This window comes from Carassius auratus, unplaced genomic scaffold (genome assembly GCF_003368295.1).
Source record: "Carassius auratus strain Wakin unplaced genomic scaffold, ASM336829v1 scaf_tig00215645, whole genome shotgun sequence".
Classification (NCBI taxonomy): domain Eukaryota; kingdom Metazoa; phylum Chordata; class Actinopteri; order Cypriniformes; family Cyprinidae; genus Carassius; species Carassius auratus.
This window is the reverse complement of record NW_020528178.1, coordinates 22,526-43,225: the sequence shown is the minus strand read 5'-3', so window position 1 is coordinate 43,225 and position 20,700 is coordinate 22,526. Positions and strand designations below refer to the sequence as shown.

Below are 20,700 nucleotides of genomic sequence, written 5' to 3'. Positions count from 1 at the left end.
TACATAAATGGATTCCTCTGAATGTGCTGAGTAAGTAAGGTGTCTTATCTAGGGCTTATCCTTAGATTTTTCTTTCTGACTTCCACCCCCTCGAGCTGCCATCTCATGGTCTAGCAGTTAGGATTCCTGGTTTTCTCGTACGCAGCCAGGGGTTGACTCCAGTTTTTTCCTCTAGATAAAGGTTGCCGTGTGTGTTTTCAAATGGATGACACAAGTATTTTCACTTGGACAAGAGCTTAAATTACCAGTTTGAGGAATCAATTCTGCAATCACAGGAATCTGCCCAAATACACTGACCCCCGGGTTGAGTGAAAAAACAGATTCCCTGAATGCATACAACACTATATAATTCAGAAAACCGTCCTTTTGGATAATTCTTGTTTTGCCAAATTATTATCACATTGTTACAGTCACAGAACTAAAGCAACAGGCCACTACAAGGTCCTGCGCCCACGCTGACCACATGTATGGAAAGTGCGGCAGAAGCCCATGGCCATTTTAAAGTGTCCAAATCCCATATTGTCTGGCGGTTAGGATTCCTGGTTTTCACCCAGGCGGCCCGGGTTCAACTCCCGGTATGGGAATGCATGCTCCTTTTTTCTTCCCTCCTCAAAAATCCAGCAAATCTTCCTGCACCAGAAGTGACTTTTTGGCCAGCAGTAGAGCTACAGAACCCTGATATGTCGAGGTTCTGACTAGCCCTTAGCCCCTTCGATAGCTCAGCTGGTAGAGCGGAGGACTGTAGGTTGGAGTGTTGGCCATCCTTAGGTCGCTGGTTCAACTCTGGCTCGAAGGAGGTGTTTTTTTCATGTTCCCACCAATTTTTGGTTTGGAGCTGGCTTTCTCACAGCTGTCAGCAGAGCTTGAATTCGCAGTCCACAATTGGAAGGCAAAAGAGCTTTCCCTGACCGGGAATCGAACCCGGGCCGCGCCGGTGAGAGCGCCGAATCCTATCCACTAGACCACCAGGGAGGGATGGTGGGCTGGTGGGCTGGAGGGCTGGTGGGCTGGAGGGCTGGTAGTCTGTTCTCCTGATAACAAGGTGAGAATGAGCAGACATCAATGCTTGCCACCGTCACATCGAAAACCAACAAGTCTGTAACAATCGGGGGTCTTTACTTTTGGTGGGCCAGTGGCGCAATGGATAACGTGTCTGACTACGGATCAGAAGATTCTAGGTTCGACTCCTGGCTGGCTCACTCTGTTTTTGTTTTTCTCCGGCTTATTTGTTTGTTGTGTTTTTTTCTCCAAAGTCCCAAAAGAAAAGGCAACTCTCTAGCATTCTTCTATTTTTACAAAAAAAGGCTCATTCTGCACACCCATTCCGATGTCTAGGGGAGACACGGACATGCTTTGGTATTGCCATTCGTCTCACAAAATGCAGGCTGGTGGGCCAGTTGATTCTAGAATTAACAATTTCATCGCTACTCTGTAACCGCCTTTACTACTTTGAAGGGTGCAATGCCATGTGTTTTGATGTCACAGGCTTGCCATTTTGAAGCCTTATCACTAATTGTCACCTGGACATTGAGAATAATTTGTAATCTGCATTAAACTGAACGAGCGAATAATCAGCAATTTTGCGGATTAAAAATTGGTCTCACTTTCATTATTAACCTCACAACATGTCAGTTTGTACCTTGACAGACCGACATAGGCAGTTTTTCCTCTCTAGATAACGGTTGCCATGTGTGTTTTCAGATGCATGACACAAGTATTTTCCACCTGGACAAGACCTTAATTACCAGTTTCGAGGTATAAATTCAGCAATCACAGGATTCTGGCCAAAAAACTGAACCATGTGTGAGTCAACAAACATGTCCCTTGAATGCATGCAACACTATATATTTCAGTAAACCGTCCCTTCGGATGATTCTTGTATTGCCAATTATTATCACATTGTTACAGTCACACACCAAAAGCAACAGGCCACTACAAAACCCTGCGCCCACACTGGCCACATTTATGGAAAGTGGCCCACAAGCTTGTGGCCAGTTAAAGCTGGCCAGTTCCCATATGGTCTAGCAGTTAGGATTCCTGGTTTTCTCGTACGCAGCCAGGGGTTGGACTCCAGTTTTTCCTCTAGATAAAGGTTGCCGTGTGTGTTTTCAAATGGATGACGCGAGTATTTTCACTTGGACAAGAGCTTAATTACCAGTTTGAGGAATCAATTCTGTGCAATCACAGGAATCTGCCCAAATACACTGAACCCCCGGGTTGAGTGAAAAAACAGATTCCCTGAATGCATACAACACTATATAATTCAGAAAACCGTCCTTTTGGATAATTCTTGTTTTGCCAAATTATTATCACATTGTTACAGTCACAGAACTAAAGCAACAGGCCACTACAAGGTCCTGCGCCCACGCTGACCACATGTATGGAAAGTGCGCCAGAAGCCCATGGCCAGTTTAAAGTGTCCAAATCCCATATGGTCTAGCGGTTAGGATTCCTGGTTTTCACCCAGGTGGCCCGGGTTCAACTCCCGGTATGGGAATAAATGCTCCTTTTTGCTTCCCTCCTCAAAAATCCAGCAAATCTTCCTGCACCAGAAGTGACTTTTTGGCCAGCAGTAGAGCTACAGAACCCTGATATGTCGAGGTTCTGATCCAGCAAATCTTCCTGCACCAGAAGTGACTTTTTGGCCAGCAGTAGAGCTACAGAACCCTGATATGTCGAGGTTCTGACTAGCCCTTAGCCCCTTCGATAGTTCAGCTGGTAGAGCGGAGGACTGTAGGTTGGAGTGTTGGCCATCCTTAGGTCGCTGGTTCAACTCCGGCTCAAAGGAGGTGTTTTTTTCATGTTCCCACCAATGTTTTGGTTTGGAGCTGGCTTTCTCACAGCTGTCAGCAGAGCTTGAATTCGCAGTCCACAATTGGAAGGCAAAAGAGCTTTCCCTGACCGGGAATCGAACCCGGGCCGCGGCGGTGAGAGCGAGGAATCCTAACCACTAGACCACCAGGGAGGGATGGTGGGCTGGTGGGCTGGAAGGCTCGAGGGCTGGTGGGCTGGTGGGCTGGAGGGCTTGTGGGCTGGTGGGCTGGAGGGCTGGTAGTCTGTTCTCCTGATAACAAGGTGAGAATGAGCAGACATCAATGCTTGCCACCGTCACATCGAAAACCAACAAGTCTGTAACAATCGGGGGGTCTTTACTATTGGTGGGCCAGTGGCGCTCCATGTCACCTGTAGGTCGTGGTTATTCTTTGTTATGACAGCCAATCACGTTCCCGGCTGCAACCATGAAACTTATGTTTTAGCCAATCAGCGCTCGTATCGCAACCGCGAATTTGCCAATCAGCGCTCGTATCGCAACCGCGAATTTGCCAATCAGCGCTCGTATTGTAACCGCGAATTAGCCAATCAGCGCCCGTACCTCATCCGCGATTCTTCGTAGTAAGTAGATCAATTGATAACATTTAAAACTACCGGAGATTTAAGGATCACGGGTGAAGAAGAAGAAGATAACGGTCATCGATTAACTTCTAACCAACATTTGCAATGTAAGTGAGTCTTTTATCAATAAAATTACAATACTGGTGCACAAATATGCATTAATTCATGCTTCAAGAATGCACAGATAATCACGAGTTAATGTAAACTCATGAAGGACTAACTTAAACCATTTATTAATGAATACTACATCAGCAACTAATAAACATTCTATATGATTAATAGATTAAGTAATAAATAAATTGTTATCAGTCAAATGTACTTTAATGTATAAGTTGAGTAATAACATTATATTAACTAATGATTTCAATGTATATGTTAATTACTACAGTGGCCAAAGCTATGCACTTCAACTTCCAGTTGTCAGCTTTAATTAATCTTTAGCTAATGATTTGCAAAGGAAACTGAGGAACTGAGTTATAATATAATATTGTGGTATATTATCTAATTGACAATGTTTTACTATTTTAAAGGTGAGCTTATTGGAGTGGAATATCTTTACCAGCAAACTGGTAAAGTTCTGCAGGACTACAAGTTGGCCATTGAAGAGTCAGAGACTACTGAGGTTGGTATAGAGGTGGATGAAGGTTATGCTGAACTTGAGGAGTTTCAGGACATCACTGTCCCCACCTTTGACACTGAACGGACACCTGCTGCCTCTTCACAAGCATCAGTGTCTGCAGCATCTGCAGCATCATCTCCAACTCCTCCAGCAACCAGCCCCACGTCATCACTGTTTGTGGTCCCTCCATCATCAGTGTCATCTCCTGTCAGCAGCTCACTGCACACTCAATCAAATCTAGAACTCTTTCCTGGAGCACATAGCTGTGAGTTTTACTAAAGTATTCATAAAGGTTTCGTATTTGTTATCACACTAACTATAAATTTGTATTTATCACATTGAAAGGCATAAATACAAATTTAAAATAAATATTTACCTTTTTAATGTTGCCCAGTGGACCGATTATCTGCAGAAACGGATCGTCCAACATTGGAAGAGAACACTTCACATGATGTAAGGGTCCAGTTTATTTTTTGGGTACATTTACATGTGTGTAAGCATAATCTGGGTTACATTGGATGTGCTTTCATGTGAATATTTGTATTCACTGATGCTATCAAAAGTTCCTAAATTATCTTTCATTTTAGGATTACGTTGGACCTGATAATATTGAGGGGTATGGAGCCGTGCAGGAATTGGCAGATATATAAAATATATATAATATATCTGAAACTGGCTGAAATATCACCTACAACTTTTTTTGTTTAGTAAGGATTTCTAGTTAAATTAGTAAAACCTGACACCTTCATGACTAGCTTATCTTCCTGTAGCCTGTTAAGTTCAAACTTAGCCTGATTACAACATAAATTATTAGTTGTGATTTACGTTTTATTCTGACTATATATATTAGGTTGCTAAGTATGTTACATTGCTATGAACACAGTTCCAACTGTACATTGGAATATTTAATTTAGAAGAAACAAGGCAATCATTTCTTAAATCATTAAAATCATTTTGTATCATGTTGAGTCAAATAATTTGTCTTTTACTGTACTTTAGTAAGTAGCCATGTAATAAGTGGGATAATATGCAGTCATTATTGTGAAAAAAACCTGACAGGCTGACTAACAACACCCTGTAATTATTCCACAACACAGTAGAGAACTGATTTATTGATATGACATTTCAACATCAATCTAAAAACAAAACAAAGAGAGACAACATAACTATGCGCACATATTATAAATCAACATTTAGACAACACAAAGCAAAACAGACAGCATAGGAAAGGTAAAATAAAAATAAGATCACACAATGAAAACAATCTTACATTAATAATATGTATTCTGTTGTAATTTGCAGGTGTTTCGTTGGGGCTCACAGTCCTGCACAGTGGCCTGACTGCAACCGAAGGCCATTTTCACAAGGCTCTGTGCTCTCTACCCAAACGCGGTGCGCTGTGATGGAATGAGGGTGTCCCGCTTCACTGTGGTAGCATGTGCTTACAAGCACATCCAAGATAGATATATAATATAAACAGTATGTTTATGTTTTTTATTATTATTTTGGCTAATATATGAAAAGTCCACTATAGTGGTAAAAACTATTTTTTATTTACTATTTTTTTTTTAAGCAAATATGTCATAATTGCACTACTGTGGTAAATGTTTGTCTTTTTTTACTATTAATTCTTATTATTTTCTTAGTCTGATGTCAAAATTGCACTGCAAATGTTTGTTTTGGTTTGATATTTATTATATTTTTACACTGATATGTACAAATTTTATTATTGTGGTAAACATTTTTGGTGTATACTGTACAAAATTCATTACTGTTCTAAATGTTTTATTGGCTTTAAAATATATATCCAGATTAAAAGGGTTGTTAATATTTGCCCTCACACTATTGTTATTGTTCCTATTTGTATTCTCACAATATTTGTAAATGTATATATATTTGCACTGTTGTTATAATTTTATATAATGACTTTATATTTGCAAATAAAAAGGGTTGTTAATCTTTGCACTCACAATGTTTTTGTGCCTATTTCTCACTGTAATTGTAGTTGCAAAAAAAAAAACATGTTTTTAAGTATTCCAGTATTACATAACAGTAAAACACACACACAAAGAAACAGGGACTTCCAGAATAAGTCAGAAAATATAATAATATAATATAATATAATGTTATACTGTAAAAATAATATATTATACTGAAAAAAAAGTGTCAGTAAGCGCTGCGTTATTCATGTATTTTGTTATGAAAATGCACAAAAACACAAATCATGTATTTTTGCAATGAATAGTCACGTTTTATCTGTCAAATAATTTCAGCTTTTTTTATCCAGCTGGATGCCTTTGTCCATATAAGGTATTTCCTGTAGCGTGCGTCACATAGTGGTCACAAGATGGTGCTTCTACGAGTCCTTTTTGGACTTTATGCGAGAGAGCGCCCTCCGGCGTCCGGTATGAATGAAACGTACATAACATGATTGTTTACCTTGGAAAGTTCCCAAATTAAAGTGCGGGGGACGAATTTACGCTCGATTAAATTACGGGGGATAATGATGATTACGCACGCGTGCATCAGCAGCGTCAAAACGGACACATTCCAGGAATTCCATCACTGGTCGGAGCGGGCCGCAAACTCGCGTACCTGTGCGTCTTTTAGGATCTTTACCTCGACTAATGGGCGCCGGCCTTGGCGCAATGGATAACGCGTCTGACTACGGATCAGAAGATTCTAGGTTTGACTCCTGGCTGGCTCGCTCTGTGCTTGTTTTTCTCCGGCTTATTTTGTTGATGTGTTTTTTTTCTCCAAAGTCCAAAAGAAAAGGCAACTCTCTAGGCATTCTTCTATTTTTTCCAAAAAAAGGCACATTCTGCACACCCATTCTAGAATGAACAATTTCATCGCTACTCTGTAACCGCTTTACTACTTTGAAGGGTGCAATGCCATGTGGTTTTGATGTCACAGGCTTGCCATTTTGAAGCCTTATCACTAATTGCCACCTGGACATTGAGAATAATTTGTAATCTGCATTAAACTGAACGAGCGAATAATCAGCAATTTTGCGGATTAAAAGTTGGTCTCACTTTCATTATTAACCTCACAACATGTCAGTTTTGTACCTTGACAGACCGACGATAGGCAGTTTTTCCTCTAGATAACGGTTGCCATGTGTGTTTTCAGATGCATGACACAAGTATTTTCACCTGGACAAGACCTTAATTACCAGTTCGAGGTATAAATCCTAACCACTAGACCACCAGGGAGGGATGGTGGGCTGGAGGGCTGGTGGGCTGGAGGGCTGGAGGGCTGGTGGGCTGGTGGGCTGGTGGGCTGGAGGGCTGGTGGGCTGTTCTCCTGATAACAAGGTGAGAATGAGCAGACATCAATGCTTGCCACCGTCACATCGAAAACCAACAAGTCTGTAACAATCGGGGGTCTTTACTATTGGTGGGCCAGTGGCGCAATGGATAACGCGTCTGACTACGGATCAGAAGATTCTAGGTTCGACTCCTGGCTGGCTCGCTCTGTGCTTGTTTTTCTCCGGCTTATTTTGTTGTTGTGTTTTTTTTCTCCAAAGTCCAAAAGAAAAGGCAACTCTCTAGGCATTCTTCTATTTTTTCCAAAAAAGGCACATTCTGCACACCCATTCCGATGTCTAGGGGAGACACGGACATGCTTTGGTATTGCCATTCGTCTCACAAAATGCAGGCTGGTGGGCCAGTTGATTCTAGAATGAACAATTTCATCGCTACTCTGTAACCGCTTTACTACTTTGAAGGGTGCAATGCCATGTGGTTTTGATGTCACAGGCTTGCCATTTTGAAGCCTTATCACTAATTGCCACCTTGACATTGAGAATAATTTGTAATCTGCATTAAACTGAACGAGCGAATAATCAGCAATTTTGCGGATTAAAAATTGGTCTCACTTTCATTATTAACCTCACAACATGTCAGTTTTGTACCTTGACAGACCGACGATAGGCAGTTTTTCCTCTAGATAACGGTTGCCATGTGTGTTTTCAGATGCATGACACAAGTATTTTCACCTGGACAAGACCTTAATTACCAGTTCGAGGTATAAATTCAGCAATCACAGGATTCTGGCCAAAAAACTGAACCATGTGTGAGTCAACAAACATGTCCCTTGAATGCATGCAACACTATATATTTCAGTAAACCGTCCCTTCGGATGATTCTTGTATTGCCAAATTATTATCACATTGTTACATTCACACACCAAAAGCAACAGGCCACTACAAAACCCTGCGCCCACACTGGCCACATTTATGGAAAGTGGCCCACAAGCTTGTGGCCAGTTAAAGCTGGCCAGTTCCCATATGGTCTAGCAGTTAGGATTCCTGGTTTTCTCGTACGCAGCCAGGGGTTGACTCCAGTTTTTCCTCTAGATAAAGGTTGCCGTGTGTGTTTTCAAATGGATGACACGAGTATTTTCACTTGGACAAGAGCTTAATTACCAGTTTGAGGAATCAATTCTGCAATCACAGGAATCTGCCCAAATACACTGAACCCCCGGGTTGAGTGAAAAAACATATTCCCTGAATGCATACAACACTATATAATTCAGAAATCCGTCCTTTTGGATAATTCTTGTTTTGCCAAATTATTATCACATTGTTACAGTCACAGAACTAAAGCAACAGGCCACTACAAGGTCCTGCGCCCACGCTGACCACATGTATGGAAAGTGCGCCAGAAGCCCATGGCCAGTTTAAAGTGTCCAAATCCCATATGGTCTAGCGGTTAGGATTCCTGGTTTTCACCCAGGCGGCCCGGGTTCAACTCCCGGTATGGGAATGCATGCTCCTTTTTGCTTCCCTCCTCAAAAATCCAGCAAATCTTCCTGCACCAGAAGTGACTTTTTGGCCAGCAGTAGAGCTACAGAACCCTGATATGTCGAGGTTCTGACTAGCCCTTAGCCCCTTCGATAGCTCAGCTGGTAGAGCGGAGGACTGTAGGTTGGAGTGTTGGCCATCCTTAGGTCGCTGGTTCAACTCCGGCTCAAAGGAGGTGTTTTTTTCATGTTCCCACCAATTTTTTGGTTTGGAGCTGGCTTTCTCACAGCTGTCAGCAGAGCTTGAATTCGCAGTCCACAATTGGAAGGCAAAATAGCTTTCCCTGACCGGGAATCGAACCCGGGCCGCGGCGGTGAGAGCGCCGAATCCTAACCACTAGACCACCAGGGAGTGATGGTGGGCTGGAGGGCTGGAGGGCTCGTGGGCTGGTGGGCTGGTGGGCTGGAGGGCTGGTGGGCTGGTGGGCTGGAGGGCTGGAGGGCTGGTAGTCTGTTCTCCTGATAACAAGGTGAGAATGAGCAGACATCAATGCTTGCCACCGTCACATCGAAAACCAACAAGTCTGTAACAATCGGGGGTCTTTACTAATGGTGGGCCAGTGGCGCAATGGATAACGCGTCTGACTATGGATCAGAAGATTCTAGGTTCGACTCCTGGCTTGCTCGCTCTGTGCTTGTTTTTCTCTGGCTTATTTTGTTGTTGTGTTTTTTTTCTCCGAAGTCCAAAAGAAAAGGCAACTCTCTAGGCATTCTTCTATTTTTTCCAAAAAAAGGCACATTCTGCACATCCATTCCGATGTCTAGGGGAGACACGGACATGCTTTGGTATTGCCATTCGTCTCACAAAATGCAGGCTGGTGGGCCAGTTGATTCTAGAATGAACAATTTCATCGCTACTCTGTAACCGCTTTACTACTTTGAAGGGTGCAATGCCATGTGGTTTTGATGTCACAGGCTTGCCATTTTGAAGCCTTATCACTAATTGCCACCTGGACATTGAGAATAATTTGTAATCTGCATTAAACTGAACAAGCGAATAATCAGCAATTTTGCGGATTAAAAGTTGGTCTCACTTTCATTATTAACCTCACAACATGTCAGTTTTGTACCTTGACAGACCGACGATAGGCAGTTTTTCCTCTAGATAACGGTTGCCATGTGTGTTTTCAGATGCATGACACAAGTATTTTCACCTGGACAAGACCTTAATTACCAGTTCGAGGTATAAATTCAGCAATCACAGGATTCTGGCCAAAAAACTGAACCATGTGTGAGTCAACAAACATGTCCCTTGAATGCATGCAACACTATATATTTCAGTAAACCGTCCCTTCGGATGATTCTTGTATTGCCAAATTATTATCACATTGTTACAGTCACACACCAAAAGCAACAGGCCACTACAAAACCCTGCGCCCACACTGGCCACATTTATGGAAAGTGGCCCACAAGCTTGTGGCCAGTTAAAGCTGGCCAGTTCCCATATGGTCTAGCAGTTAGGATTCCTGGTTTTCTCGTACGCAGCCAGGGGTTGACTCCAGTTTTTCCTCTAGATAAAGGTTGCCGTGTGTGTTTTCAAATGGATGACACGAGTATTTTCACTTGGACAAGAGCTTAATTACCAGTTTGAGGAATCAATTCTGCAATCACAGGAATCTGCCCAAATACACTGAACCCCCGGGTTGAGTGAAAAAACAGATTCCCTGAATGCATACAACACTATATAATTCAGAAATCCGTCCTTTTGGATAATTCTTGTTTTGCCAAATTATTATCACATTGTTACAGTCACAGAACTAAAGCAACAGGCCACTACAAGGTCCTGCGCCCACGCTGACCACATGTATGGAAAGTGCGCCAGAAGCCCATGGCCAGTTTAAAGTGTCCAAATCCCATATGGTCTAGCGGTTAGGATTCCTGGTTTTCACCCAGGCGGCCCGGGTTCAACTCCCGGTATGGGAATGTATGCTCCTTTTTGCTTCCCTCCTCAAAAATCCAGCAAATCTTCCTGCACCAGAAGTGACTTTTTGGCCAGCAGTAGAGCTACAGAACCCTGATATGTCGAGGTTCTGACTAGCCCTTAGCCCCTTCGATAGCTCAGCTGGTAGACTGTGCGGAGGACTGTAGGTTGGAGTGTTGCCCATCCTTAGGTCGCTGGTTCAACTCCGGCTCGAAGGAGGTGTTTTTTTCATGTTCCCACCAATGTTTTGGCTTGGAGCTGGCTTTCTCACAGCTGTCAGCAGAGCTTGAATTCGCAGTCCACAATTGGAAGGCAAAAGAGCTTTCCCTGACCGGGAATCGAACCCGGGCCGCGGCGGTGAGAGCGCCGAATCCTAACCACTAGACCACCAGTGAGGGATGGTGGGCTGGAGGGCTCGTGGGCTGGTGGGCTGGTGGGCTGGAGGACTGGTGGGCTGGTGGGCTTTAGGGCTGGTAGTCTGTTCTCCTGATAACAAGGTGAGAATGAGCAGACATCAATGCTTGCCACCGTCACATCGAAAACCAACAAGTCTGTAACAATCGGGGGTCTTTAATAATGGTGGGCCAGTGGCGCAATGGATAAAGCGTCTGACTACGGATTAGAAGATTCTAGGTTCGACTCCTGGCTGGCTCGCTCTGTGCTTGTTTTTCTCCGGCTTATTTTGTTGTTGTGTTTTTTTTCTCCAAAGTCCAAAAGAAAAGGCAACTCTCTAGGCATTCTTCTATTTTTTCCAAAAAAGGCACATTCTGCACACCCATGCCGATGTCTAGGGGAGACACGGACATGCTTTGGTATTGCCATTCGTCTCACAAAATGCAGGCTGGTGGGCCAGTTGATTCTAGAATGAACAATTTCATCGCTACTCTGTAACCGCTTTACTACTTTGAAGGGTGCAATGCCATGTGGTTTTGATGTCACAGGCTTGCCATTTTGAAGCCTTATCACTAATTGCCACCTGGACATTGAGAATAATTTGTAATCTGCATTAAACTGAACGAGCGACTAATCAGCAATTTTGCGGATTAAAAGTTGGTCTCACTTTCATTATTAACCTCACAACATGTCAGTTTTGTACCTTGACAGACCGACGATAGGCAGTTTTTCCTCTAGATAACGGTTGCCATGTGTGTTTTCAGATGCATGACACAAGTATTTTCACCTGGACAAGACCTTAATTACCAGTTCGAGGTATAAATTCAGCAATCACAGGATTCTGGCCAAAAAACTGAACCATGTGTGAGTCAACAAACATGTCCCTTGAATGCATGCAACACTATATATTTCAGTAAACCGTCCCTTCGGATGATTCTTGTATTGCCAAATTATTATCACATTGTTACAGTCACACACCAAAAGCAACAGGCCACTACAAAACCCTGCGCCCACACTGGCCACATTTATGGAAAGTGGCCCACAAGCTTATGGCCAGTTAAAGCTGGCCAGTTCCCATATGGTCTAGCAGTTAGGATTCCTGGTTTTCTCGTACGCAGCCAGGGGTTGACTCCAGTTTTTCCTCTAGATAAAGGTTGCCGTGTGTGTTTTCAAATGGATGACACGAGTATTTTCACTTGGACAAGAGCTTAATTACCAGTTTGAGGAATCAATTCTGCAATCACAGGAATCTGCCCAAATACACTGATCCCCCGGGTTGAGTGAAAAAACATATTCCCTGAATGCATACAACACTATATAATTCAGAAATCCGTCCTTTTGGATAATTCTTGTTTTGCCAAATTATTATCACATTGTTACAGTCACAGAACTAAAGCAACAGGCCACTACAAGGTCCTGCGCCCACGCTGACCACATGTATGGAAAGTGCGCCAGAAGCCCATGGCCAGTTTAAAGTGTCCAAATCCCATATGGTCTAGCGGTTAGGATTCCTGGTTTTCACCCAGGCGGCCCGGGTTCAACTCCCGGTATGGGAATGTATGCTCCTTTTTGCTTCCCTCCTCAAAAATCCAGCAAATCTTCCTGCACCAGAAGTGACTTTTTGGCCAGCAGTAGAGCTACAGAACCCTGATATGTCGAGGTTCTGATCCAGCAAATCTTCCTGCACCAGAAGTGACTTTTTGGCCAGCAGTAGAGCTACAGAACCCTGATATGTCGAGGTTCTGACTAGCCCTTAGCCCCTTCGATAGCTCAGCTGGTAGACTGTGCGGAGGACTGTAGGTTGGAGTGTTGCCCATCCTTAGGTCGCTGGTTCAACTCCCGCTCGAAGGAGGTGTTTTTTTCATGTTCCCAGGCCACTAAAAGGTCCTGCGCCCACGCTGACCACATGTATGGAAAGTGCGCCAGAAGCCCATGGCCAGTTTAAAGTGTCCAAATCCCATATGGTCTAGCGGTTAGGATTCCTGGTTTTCACCCAGGCGGCCCGGGTTTTCACCTGGTATGGGAATGCATGCTCCTTTTTGCTTCCCTCCTCAAAAATCCAGCAAATCTTCCTGCACCAGAAGTGACTTTTTGGCCAGCAGTAGAGCTACAGAACCCTGATATGTCGAGGTTCTGATCCAGCAAATCTTCCTGCACCAGAAGTGACTTTTTGGCCAGCAGTAGAGCTACAGAACCCTGATATGTCGAGGTTCTGACTAGCCCTTAGCCCCTTCGATAGCTCAGCTGGTAGAGTGGAGGACTGTAGGTTGGAGTGTTGGCCATCCTTAGGTCGCTGGTTCAACTCCGGCTCGAAGGAGGTGTTTTTTTCATGTTCCCACCAATGTTTTGGCTTGGAGCTGGCTTTCTCACAGCTGTCAGCAGAGCTTGAATTCGCAGACCACAATTGGAAGGCAAAAGAGCTTTCCCTGACCGGGAATCGAACCCGGGCCGCGGCGGTGAGAGCGCCGAATCCTAACCACTAGACCACCAGGGAGGGATGGAGGGCTGGTGGGCTGGAGGGCTGGTGGGCTGGAGGGCTGGTAGTCTGTTCTCCTGATAACAAGGTGAGAATGAGCAGACATCAATGCTTGCCACCGTCACATCGAAAACCAACAAGTCTGTAACAATCGGGGGTCTTTAATAATGGTGGGCCAGTGGCGCAATGGATAACGCGTCTGACTACGGATCAGAAGATTCTAGGTTTGACTCCTCGCTGGCTCGCTCTGTGCTTGTTTTTCTCCGGCTTATTTTGTTGTTGTGTTTTTTTTCTCCAAAGTCCAAAAGAAAAGGCAACTCTCTAGGCATTCTTCTATTTTTTCCAAAAAAAGGCACATTCTGCACACCCATTGCGATGTCTAGGGGAGACACGGACATGCTTTGGTATTGCCCTTCGTCTCACAAAATGCAAGCTGGTGGGCCAGTTGATTCTAGAATGAACAATTTCATCGCTACTCTGTAACCGCTTTACTACTTTGAAGGGTGACAACATGTCAGTTTTGTACCTTGACAGACCGACGATAGGCAGTTTTTCCTCTAGATAACGGTTGCCATGTGTGTTTTCAGATGCATGACACAAGTATTTTCACCTGGACAAGACCTTAATTACCAGTTCGAGGTATAAATTCAGCAATCACAGGATTCTGGCCAAAAAACTGAACCATGTGTGAGTCAACAAACATGTCCCTTGAATGCATGCAACACTATATATTTCAGTAATCTGTCCCTTCGGATGATTCTTGTATTGCCAAATTATTATCACATTGTTACAGTCACACACCAAAAGCAACAGGCCACTACAAAACCCTGCGCCCACACTGGCCACATTTATGGAAAGTGGCCCACAAGCTTGTGGCCAGTTAAAGCTGGCCAGTTCCCATATGGTCTAGCAGTTAGGATTCCTGGTTTTCTCGTACGCAGCCAGGGGTTGACTCCAGTTTTTCCTCTAGATAAAGGTGTGTGTTTTCAAATGGATGACACGAGTATTTTCACTTGGACAAGAGCTTAATTACCAGTTTGAGGAATCAATTCTGCAATCACAGGAATCTGCCCAAATACACTGAACCCCCGGGTTGAGTGAAAAAACAGATTCCCTGAATGGATACAACACTATATAATTCAGAAAACCGTCCTTTTGGATAATTCTTGTTTTGCCAAATTATTATCACATTGTTACAGTCACAGAACTAAAGCAACAGGCCACTACAAGGTCCTGCGCCCACGCTGACCACATGTATGGAAAGTGCGCCAGAAGCCCATGGCCAGTTTAAAGTGTCCAAATCCCATATGGTCTAGCGGTTAGGATTCCTGGTTTTCACCCAGGCGGCCCGGGTTCAACTCCCGGTATGGGAATGCATGCTCCATTTTGCTTCCCTCCTCAAAAATCCAGCAAATCTTCCTGCACCAGAAGTGACTTTTTGGCCAGCAGTAGAGCTACAGAACCCTGATATGTCGAGGTTCTGATCCAGCAAATCTTCCTGCACCAGAAGTGACTTTTTGGCCAGCAGTAGAGCTACAGAACCCTGATATGTCGAGGTTCTGACTAGCCCTTAGCCCCTTCGATGGCGGTACCTGACAACCACAAGTCTGTAAAATTAATCCAATAGTATGCCGACTTCTATCTTTTAAAAACCAATCACGTTATGACCTCTATCTTTTGAAAACCAATCACGTTACGATCTCTATCTTTTGAAAACCAATCACGTTACGACTTCTATCTTTTAAAAACCAATCACGTTACGACTTCTATCTTTTATAAATCAATCACGTTGCGATCTCTATTTTTCCGCGTCCAATGAAATGGCAAGGTCTATTTCTCATACACCAATCAGGCACGTCCTCGCCAATTGCATGTAATCTCCGCTCAGGTAACGTTAAATTATTTACATTCCGCTCATGTATGTTATTTATATCTTGATATGAATGAAATGGTTTAGGATTTTTGTTCTTTAGGAATAGCAAGATAGGCCATGTAAATTAGCCTATGATTACCGCTTGATACTACGTAACGTCAACTGTCACTGATGTGTAAATACTATTACGACCGGAGCTAACGTAACTGTAAATATGTCGAATTTAACCGATTAACAAGTTTTCTCAATGAAAAAAAAATGCTTTTTATTTAATTGTAATAAGGTTCCACAGCTTTTTCCAAATGCGGCATTTGAACACACAAAATAAATTTGGAAAATGTTAATGTTTTGTTTAACTTTTACACGTATGTTATATGTTTGTACATATGTTATGACCAGTCAAAAGAAGTGAATTGTTACGTCCCCCAGCCCTGTTTGATCCTAATCATGTGTTTGAACGCAGTGTCCCTTCTCTTAATTACAGATGATCCACACCTGTGCGGAGCCCTATAAAGAGCTGCTGAAATCACACCTGAGAGCGTACACAGAGAGCTGGAGAACAGAGCTGATGCACTGCCGTGCTGTTTAACTTTATAGGGATTGCGGTCCACCCAGTTGTAGAAAACGTTCCGCTTTTGTAGTTTTTTTTTTTGTTGTGTTACCATATCTTTCATTTTTCTATTAAACAAGCATACCCCTACCTTTGACACGAGCTGATCTGTGTGCGTCTCTCCTTGATGTTAAGGGTGGTGTCCGTGCGCCCGTAACATTAGTGGAGGCTCGTCCGCGATTAATAATTTGATCAAATCGGACTTTAGTGTTTAGTGTGAATTGCGGAACTTTTGAAAGGGTACAACATTTTGGTGAGTATTCTGGTAGGCAACTATGGTTGTCTGTCTGGTTGTTTAGTCGACTGTTTTTTTTTATTTTGGTGGATATCTCAGGAGGGGGCACGTGAGAGGCCTCGAGCTGAGTAAGCCACTGAAGATTGCGTAGGTATTTAGGATTTTTGTTTTGTTTTTGTGTGTATAGTTAGATAGAGAAGTTGGACAACATTTTTGCTTATCAGAATACCTTCTAGTTTAGTTGTATAGCTTGTAGTATATTGTGGCATATTGCCTATTTAGTGAGCGCTGGTACTTTGGAGGTACTAGTGTATTAGTTAAATTTTATGGGTGGACATAAAAATTTGTGGTCTTTGTAGCCTACACTGTGCTTTTCGTTTGACCACTTTAGATATTTGCTACTTTGTAGCCTGATCACAGTTAAACTGCTTAGGTGAGTGCTTGTATATGTATTTGTGTTTTTAAAAAAAAAAAAAAATTATAATTTTCTTTGTGATCTTGTTGCATTGAGTTTTTTTTTTCTTTTTGCGCTTAAAATGGCAACAGAGGAAGCATTTGTTAAGGAACCCTCTACTGAGTTATTTTTAAGACTTTCGAAAGAGCAGTTGCTAAACTTAGCTGCAACTTATGAGGTTGAGATCACGTCTGCTGAGAAACGCACCAAAGATACAATCAGGGCCGTCTTACAAGCTGCTTTGATTAATAAGGGCATTCTGCCTGTAGAAAAACAATCTCCCGTGTCTACGGAGGCATTACAGCTGCAGGTTCGGTTGAGGGAGTTAAGCATCAAAGAGATGGAAATTGAGTATGATCGTGAGCGAATGCAAGCACAGGTCCGTGAGCATGAACTTGAACATCGATTGGCATTGAGAAAGTTAGAAATTGAGGCCCAGAGGGAAGGTGTCACTCCTTCTGATCCTCATTCATTTGATGTCACGCGCCACATCCGTCTTGTGCCACCTTTTGTGGAAAGAGATGTGGAAAAATATTTTCCACACTTTGAGCGTGTCGCTACCAATTTAAACTGGCCGAAAACGGCGTGGGCATTCCTCCTGCAATGCGTGTTAGTAGGAAAAGCGCAGGAGGTTTACTCCTCACTAACAGTAGAGCAGAGTGGTGACTATGATGTAGTGAAAGCGTCAGTTCTGAGGTGCTATCAGCTGATTCCTGAAGCATACAGACAGAAGTTTAGGAACTTAAAAAAAATGGAGCGTCAAACTTTTGTTGAATTTGGTCGAGATAAAGCTGCTCTCTTTGATCGTTGGTGCTCGGCACTACAGGTTGATAGTCAGGAGAAATTGCGTGAACTAATTCTTCTAGAAGAATTTAAGAACTGTCTGCCAACCACAGTGGCCACCTATCTAGCTGAGCAGAAGGCCGAGTCAATTTCTGAAGCTGCTATCCTTGCTGACGAATACGTTCTAACGCATAACATTAGCAGAGACCGTTTTCGCTTAAGAATTAATCCCTCTATGACCTCTGATGCAGACAGGAAACAGAGTGCAATAAAACAAGATGACCGACACTGTTTTTATTGTAAAAAGCCCGGGCATATCGTCGCAGACTGCTTGATATTAAAAAAAAAACAGTCCACGAAACCAATGGGACTCGTTAGTTCTGCAAAGAAAGTATCACCTATCCTTCGTACAGGGTTAAAATCAGTGAAAGCCCAGTCCATGTACGATCCCTTTCTGACGAATGGGACTGTATCGGTGCCGGGTGAGGAAGCTGTTCCTGTGCGCATCTTGCGAGATACGGGTGCTGCACAGTCCTTCCTCCTTCGCGGTTTGTTGCCATTGTCGGAAAAGACTGCAACTGGTAGTAGTGTTCTTGTTCGAGGAATTGAGATGGGTTTTCTTGATGTTCCCTTACATCATGTGCATCTCGAGTCAGATTTGGTGTCTGGTGATGTGGTTGTTGGTGTGCAAGACTTCTTGCCAATCCCCGGTGTCACGTTCCTCCTTGGCAATGACCTAGCCGGTGGGAACGTGTGGAGTCGGGGTGATGTCCCACCAGAGGTTGTGTCAGTGCCGCTCAGTCAAGGGTGCCCTGATGAGTGCTCACTAAAATTCCCTGACGTTTTTCCCACTAGTGTCGTCACTAGGTCGCAGACTCGAAGGTTGAGGGATTCCGTACCTCCTAAGGATGTAGATCTAAGTGACAGTTTTGTTGCTCACCCCGCAGAGTGTGAGAGGTTATTCGAACCCCCTTCCACTCCATGCCACGGTAGTCCTGTACCTGTGGCGAACGGTGAGAAAGAAAGAAAAACCAAAGAGCCAGATGTTTTGCTGTCCTTAGAGAAACTTATTAATGCTCAACAAAAAGACCCCTCTCTTGTTTCATGTTTTAAGGCAGTTCAATCTGTTTCAGACCATGTCAGCGAGAGCCCTGCTTATTTCATCAGAGACGGTCTGCTTATGCGGACGTGGAGACCTCAGAAAAGTAATGAGTGGAATGACATTGAGCAAATCGTTATGCCCGCTGAAAATAGATGTGCTATTCTGAGTGTTGCACATGATGGTGTTTCTGGTCATTTAGGTGTGACTAAAACATTCAACCGCATTCTTCGTCATTTTTTTTGGCCTGGGCTGAAGCGTGATGTGCGGCAGTATTGTAAAACGTGCCATGTCTGCCAGGTTAGTGGTAAACCAAACCAGATAATTCCACCTGCACCGTTATACCCCATACCTGCCGTGAGTGAGCCTTTTGAGAGGGTAATCATTGACTGTGTCGGTCCTCTTCCGCGGTCGAAAAGTGGATATCAGTATCTATTAACAATTATGTGTACTGCTACTCGTTTCCCGGAGGCGGTGCCTCTGAGAAAAATCACTGCTAAAATCGTGACCAGGGCTCTTTTAAAGTTCTTTGCTTTTGTGGGACTACCGAAAGTCATTCAAACTGACCAAGGAACAAATTTTACTTCGCGTGTCTTCTCCCAGATCATGAAATCGCTCCAGATTAAGCACCGAATTTCTAGCGTGTACCATCCGGAGAGCCAAGGCGCTCTCGAACGTTACCATCAGACACTAAAATCGATGCTGCGTGCATATTGCTTGGAGACGGGTACGAACTGGGAGGAGGCGATTCCTTGGATGCTGATGGCCTCTAGAGAAGTAGTACAAGAGTCAATTGGTTTCAGCCCTGCGGAGCTAGTGTTTGCACATGACATTCGCACACCTTTGAGCGTCCTTAAAGATAAGTGGATGAGCAAGCCTACTTCTCGTAGTGCACTACAGTTTATAAGCGACGTTCGCACCCGCCTACACCGAGCTCGTGAACTAGCTAGAGAGAACTTAGAAAAGACCCAAACTGGCATGAAAACTTGGTATGATCGAAAGGCAAGAGCCCGTTCATTTAAACCTGGAGACCAAGTGTTGGTTCTCTTACCCGTGTCCGGTTCTGCATTTCAGGCACGATTCAGTGGACCATATACCATTGAAAAGAAAATATCTGATTTGAATTACGTAATTTCAACCCCCGACAAGCAAAGACATTCTCGCGTCTGTCATGTAAATATGCTTAAACCATACTATGCGCGCAAAGATGTTAAGACTGACTTGTGTAATCTTATCGTACACGGTCTTGAGTCCTCTGTGTTGCCTTCACTTGTAGATGATGATGATGATGATGATGTGGAGACCCCTCCATCGAGATGTGTGATTGAAGGTGGACTTAAAAACTCTGCTATGCTGTCGGTCATTGCAAATCGATTACCACATTTAACTCCCTCTCAAATCGCTGACATATTATCTGTGATGGATGATTTTCCTGAGTTATTCGGAGATGTTCCGACTGTAACAACAGTTTTGGAACATGACATAGATGTGGGTGATAAAGGCCGATTAAACAACACCCATATAGGGTAAATCCAGAAAAGCGTTCTATTCTGCAACGAGAGGTTGAGTATATGACAAGGAATAATATTGCTGAACCTAGCTCTAGCCCTTGGAGCTCCCCGTGCCTTTTAGTTGGAAAACCTGATGGCACTTACAGGTTTTGTACCGACTACAGACGTGTTAATGCCATCACTCTACCAGACTGCTATCCATTACCGCGGATGGATGACTGTGTGGACCGGGTTGGCTCGGCCACCTTTGTCACTAAAATCGACCTCCTAAAAGGTTACTGGCAAGTGCCCCTTACACCAAGGGCAAAACAAATATCAGCTTTCGTGACCCCGGATTCATTTATGCATTATAAAGTTATGGCCTTCGGAATGCGTAATGCACCTGCCACATTCCAGCGATTAGTAAATCTTGTTTTAGCTGGGATGGAAAACTGTGAGGCATATTTGGACGATATAGTCCTTTATAGTACACACTGGTCTGAGCACATAACACAACTTCGAGAGCTTTTCCGTAGGTTGTCCAATGC

General features: G+C 43.6%; 16 non-coding genes across 16 annotated transcripts; 11 read left to right on the top strand and 5 right to left on the bottom strand.

Annotated features, from left to right (window-relative positions):
* Window positions 1-512: 512 nt before the first annotated feature.
* On the top strand, window positions 513-584 carry trnae-uuc (transfer RNA glutamic acid (anticodon UUC)). Its single transcript has one exon. It is a non-coding gene; the product is annotated as a tRNA-Glu (tRNA).
* Window positions 585-900: 316 nt separating this feature from the next.
* On the bottom strand, window positions 901-972 carry trnae-cuc (transfer RNA glutamic acid (anticodon CUC)). The gene has a single exon. It is a non-coding gene; the product is annotated as a tRNA-Glu (tRNA).
* A 154-nt stretch (window positions 973-1,126) lies between these two features.
* trnar-acg (transfer RNA arginine (anticodon ACG)) lies at window positions 1,127-1,199 on the top strand. Its single transcript has one exon. It is a non-coding gene; the product is annotated as a tRNA-Arg (tRNA).
* Window positions 1,200-2,425: 1,226 nt separating this feature from the next.
* Window positions 2,426-2,497, top strand: trnae-uuc (transfer RNA glutamic acid (anticodon UUC)). Its single transcript has one exon. It is a non-coding gene; the product is annotated as a tRNA-Glu (tRNA).
* Window positions 2,498-2,893: 396 nt separating this feature from the next.
* On the bottom strand, window positions 2,894-2,965 carry trnae-cuc (transfer RNA glutamic acid (anticodon CUC)). The gene has a single exon. It is a non-coding gene; the product is annotated as a tRNA-Glu (tRNA).
* Window positions 2,966-7,413: 4,448 nt separating this feature from the next.
* trnar-acg (transfer RNA arginine (anticodon ACG)) lies at window positions 7,414-7,486 on the top strand. Its single transcript has one exon. It is a non-coding gene; the product is annotated as a tRNA-Arg (tRNA).
* Window positions 7,487-8,709: 1,223 nt separating this feature from the next.
* Window positions 8,710-8,781, top strand: trnae-uuc (transfer RNA glutamic acid (anticodon UUC)). Its single transcript has one exon. It is a non-coding gene; the product is annotated as a tRNA-Glu (tRNA).
* Window positions 8,782-9,098: 317 nt separating this feature from the next.
* Window positions 9,099-9,170, bottom strand: trnae-cuc (transfer RNA glutamic acid (anticodon CUC)). The gene has a single exon. It is a non-coding gene; the product is annotated as a tRNA-Glu (tRNA).
* A 202-nt stretch (window positions 9,171-9,372) lies between these two features.
* On the top strand, window positions 9,373-9,445 carry trnah-aug (transfer RNA histidin (anticodon AUG)). The gene has a single exon. It is a non-coding gene; the product is annotated as a tRNA-His (tRNA).
* A 1,224-nt stretch (window positions 9,446-10,669) lies between these two features.
* Window positions 10,670-10,741, top strand: trnae-uuc (transfer RNA glutamic acid (anticodon UUC)). Its single transcript has one exon. It is a non-coding gene; the product is annotated as a tRNA-Glu (tRNA).
* Window positions 10,742-11,062: 321 nt separating this feature from the next.
* Window positions 11,063-11,134, bottom strand: trnae-cuc (transfer RNA glutamic acid (anticodon CUC)). The gene has a single exon. It is a non-coding gene; the product is annotated as a tRNA-Glu (tRNA).
* A 186-nt stretch (window positions 11,135-11,320) lies between these two features.
* trnar-acg (transfer RNA arginine (anticodon ACG)) lies at window positions 11,321-11,393 on the top strand. Its single transcript has one exon. It is a non-coding gene; the product is annotated as a tRNA-Arg (tRNA).
* Window positions 11,394-12,616: 1,223 nt separating this feature from the next.
* Window positions 12,617-12,688, top strand: trnae-uuc (transfer RNA glutamic acid (anticodon UUC)). The gene has a single exon. It is a non-coding gene; the product is annotated as a tRNA-Glu (tRNA).
* Window positions 12,689-13,554: 866 nt separating this feature from the next.
* On the bottom strand, window positions 13,555-13,626 carry trnae-cuc (transfer RNA glutamic acid (anticodon CUC)). Its single transcript has one exon. It is a non-coding gene; the product is annotated as a tRNA-Glu (tRNA).
* Window positions 13,627-13,780: 154 nt separating this feature from the next.
* On the top strand, window positions 13,781-13,853 carry trnar-acg (transfer RNA arginine (anticodon ACG)). The gene has a single exon. It is a non-coding gene; the product is annotated as a tRNA-Arg (tRNA).
* A 1,056-nt stretch (window positions 13,854-14,909) lies between these two features.
* Window positions 14,910-14,981, top strand: trnae-uuc (transfer RNA glutamic acid (anticodon UUC)). The gene has a single exon. It is a non-coding gene; the product is annotated as a tRNA-Glu (tRNA).
* The last annotated feature ends 5,719 nt before the right edge of the window (window positions 14,982-20,700 follow it).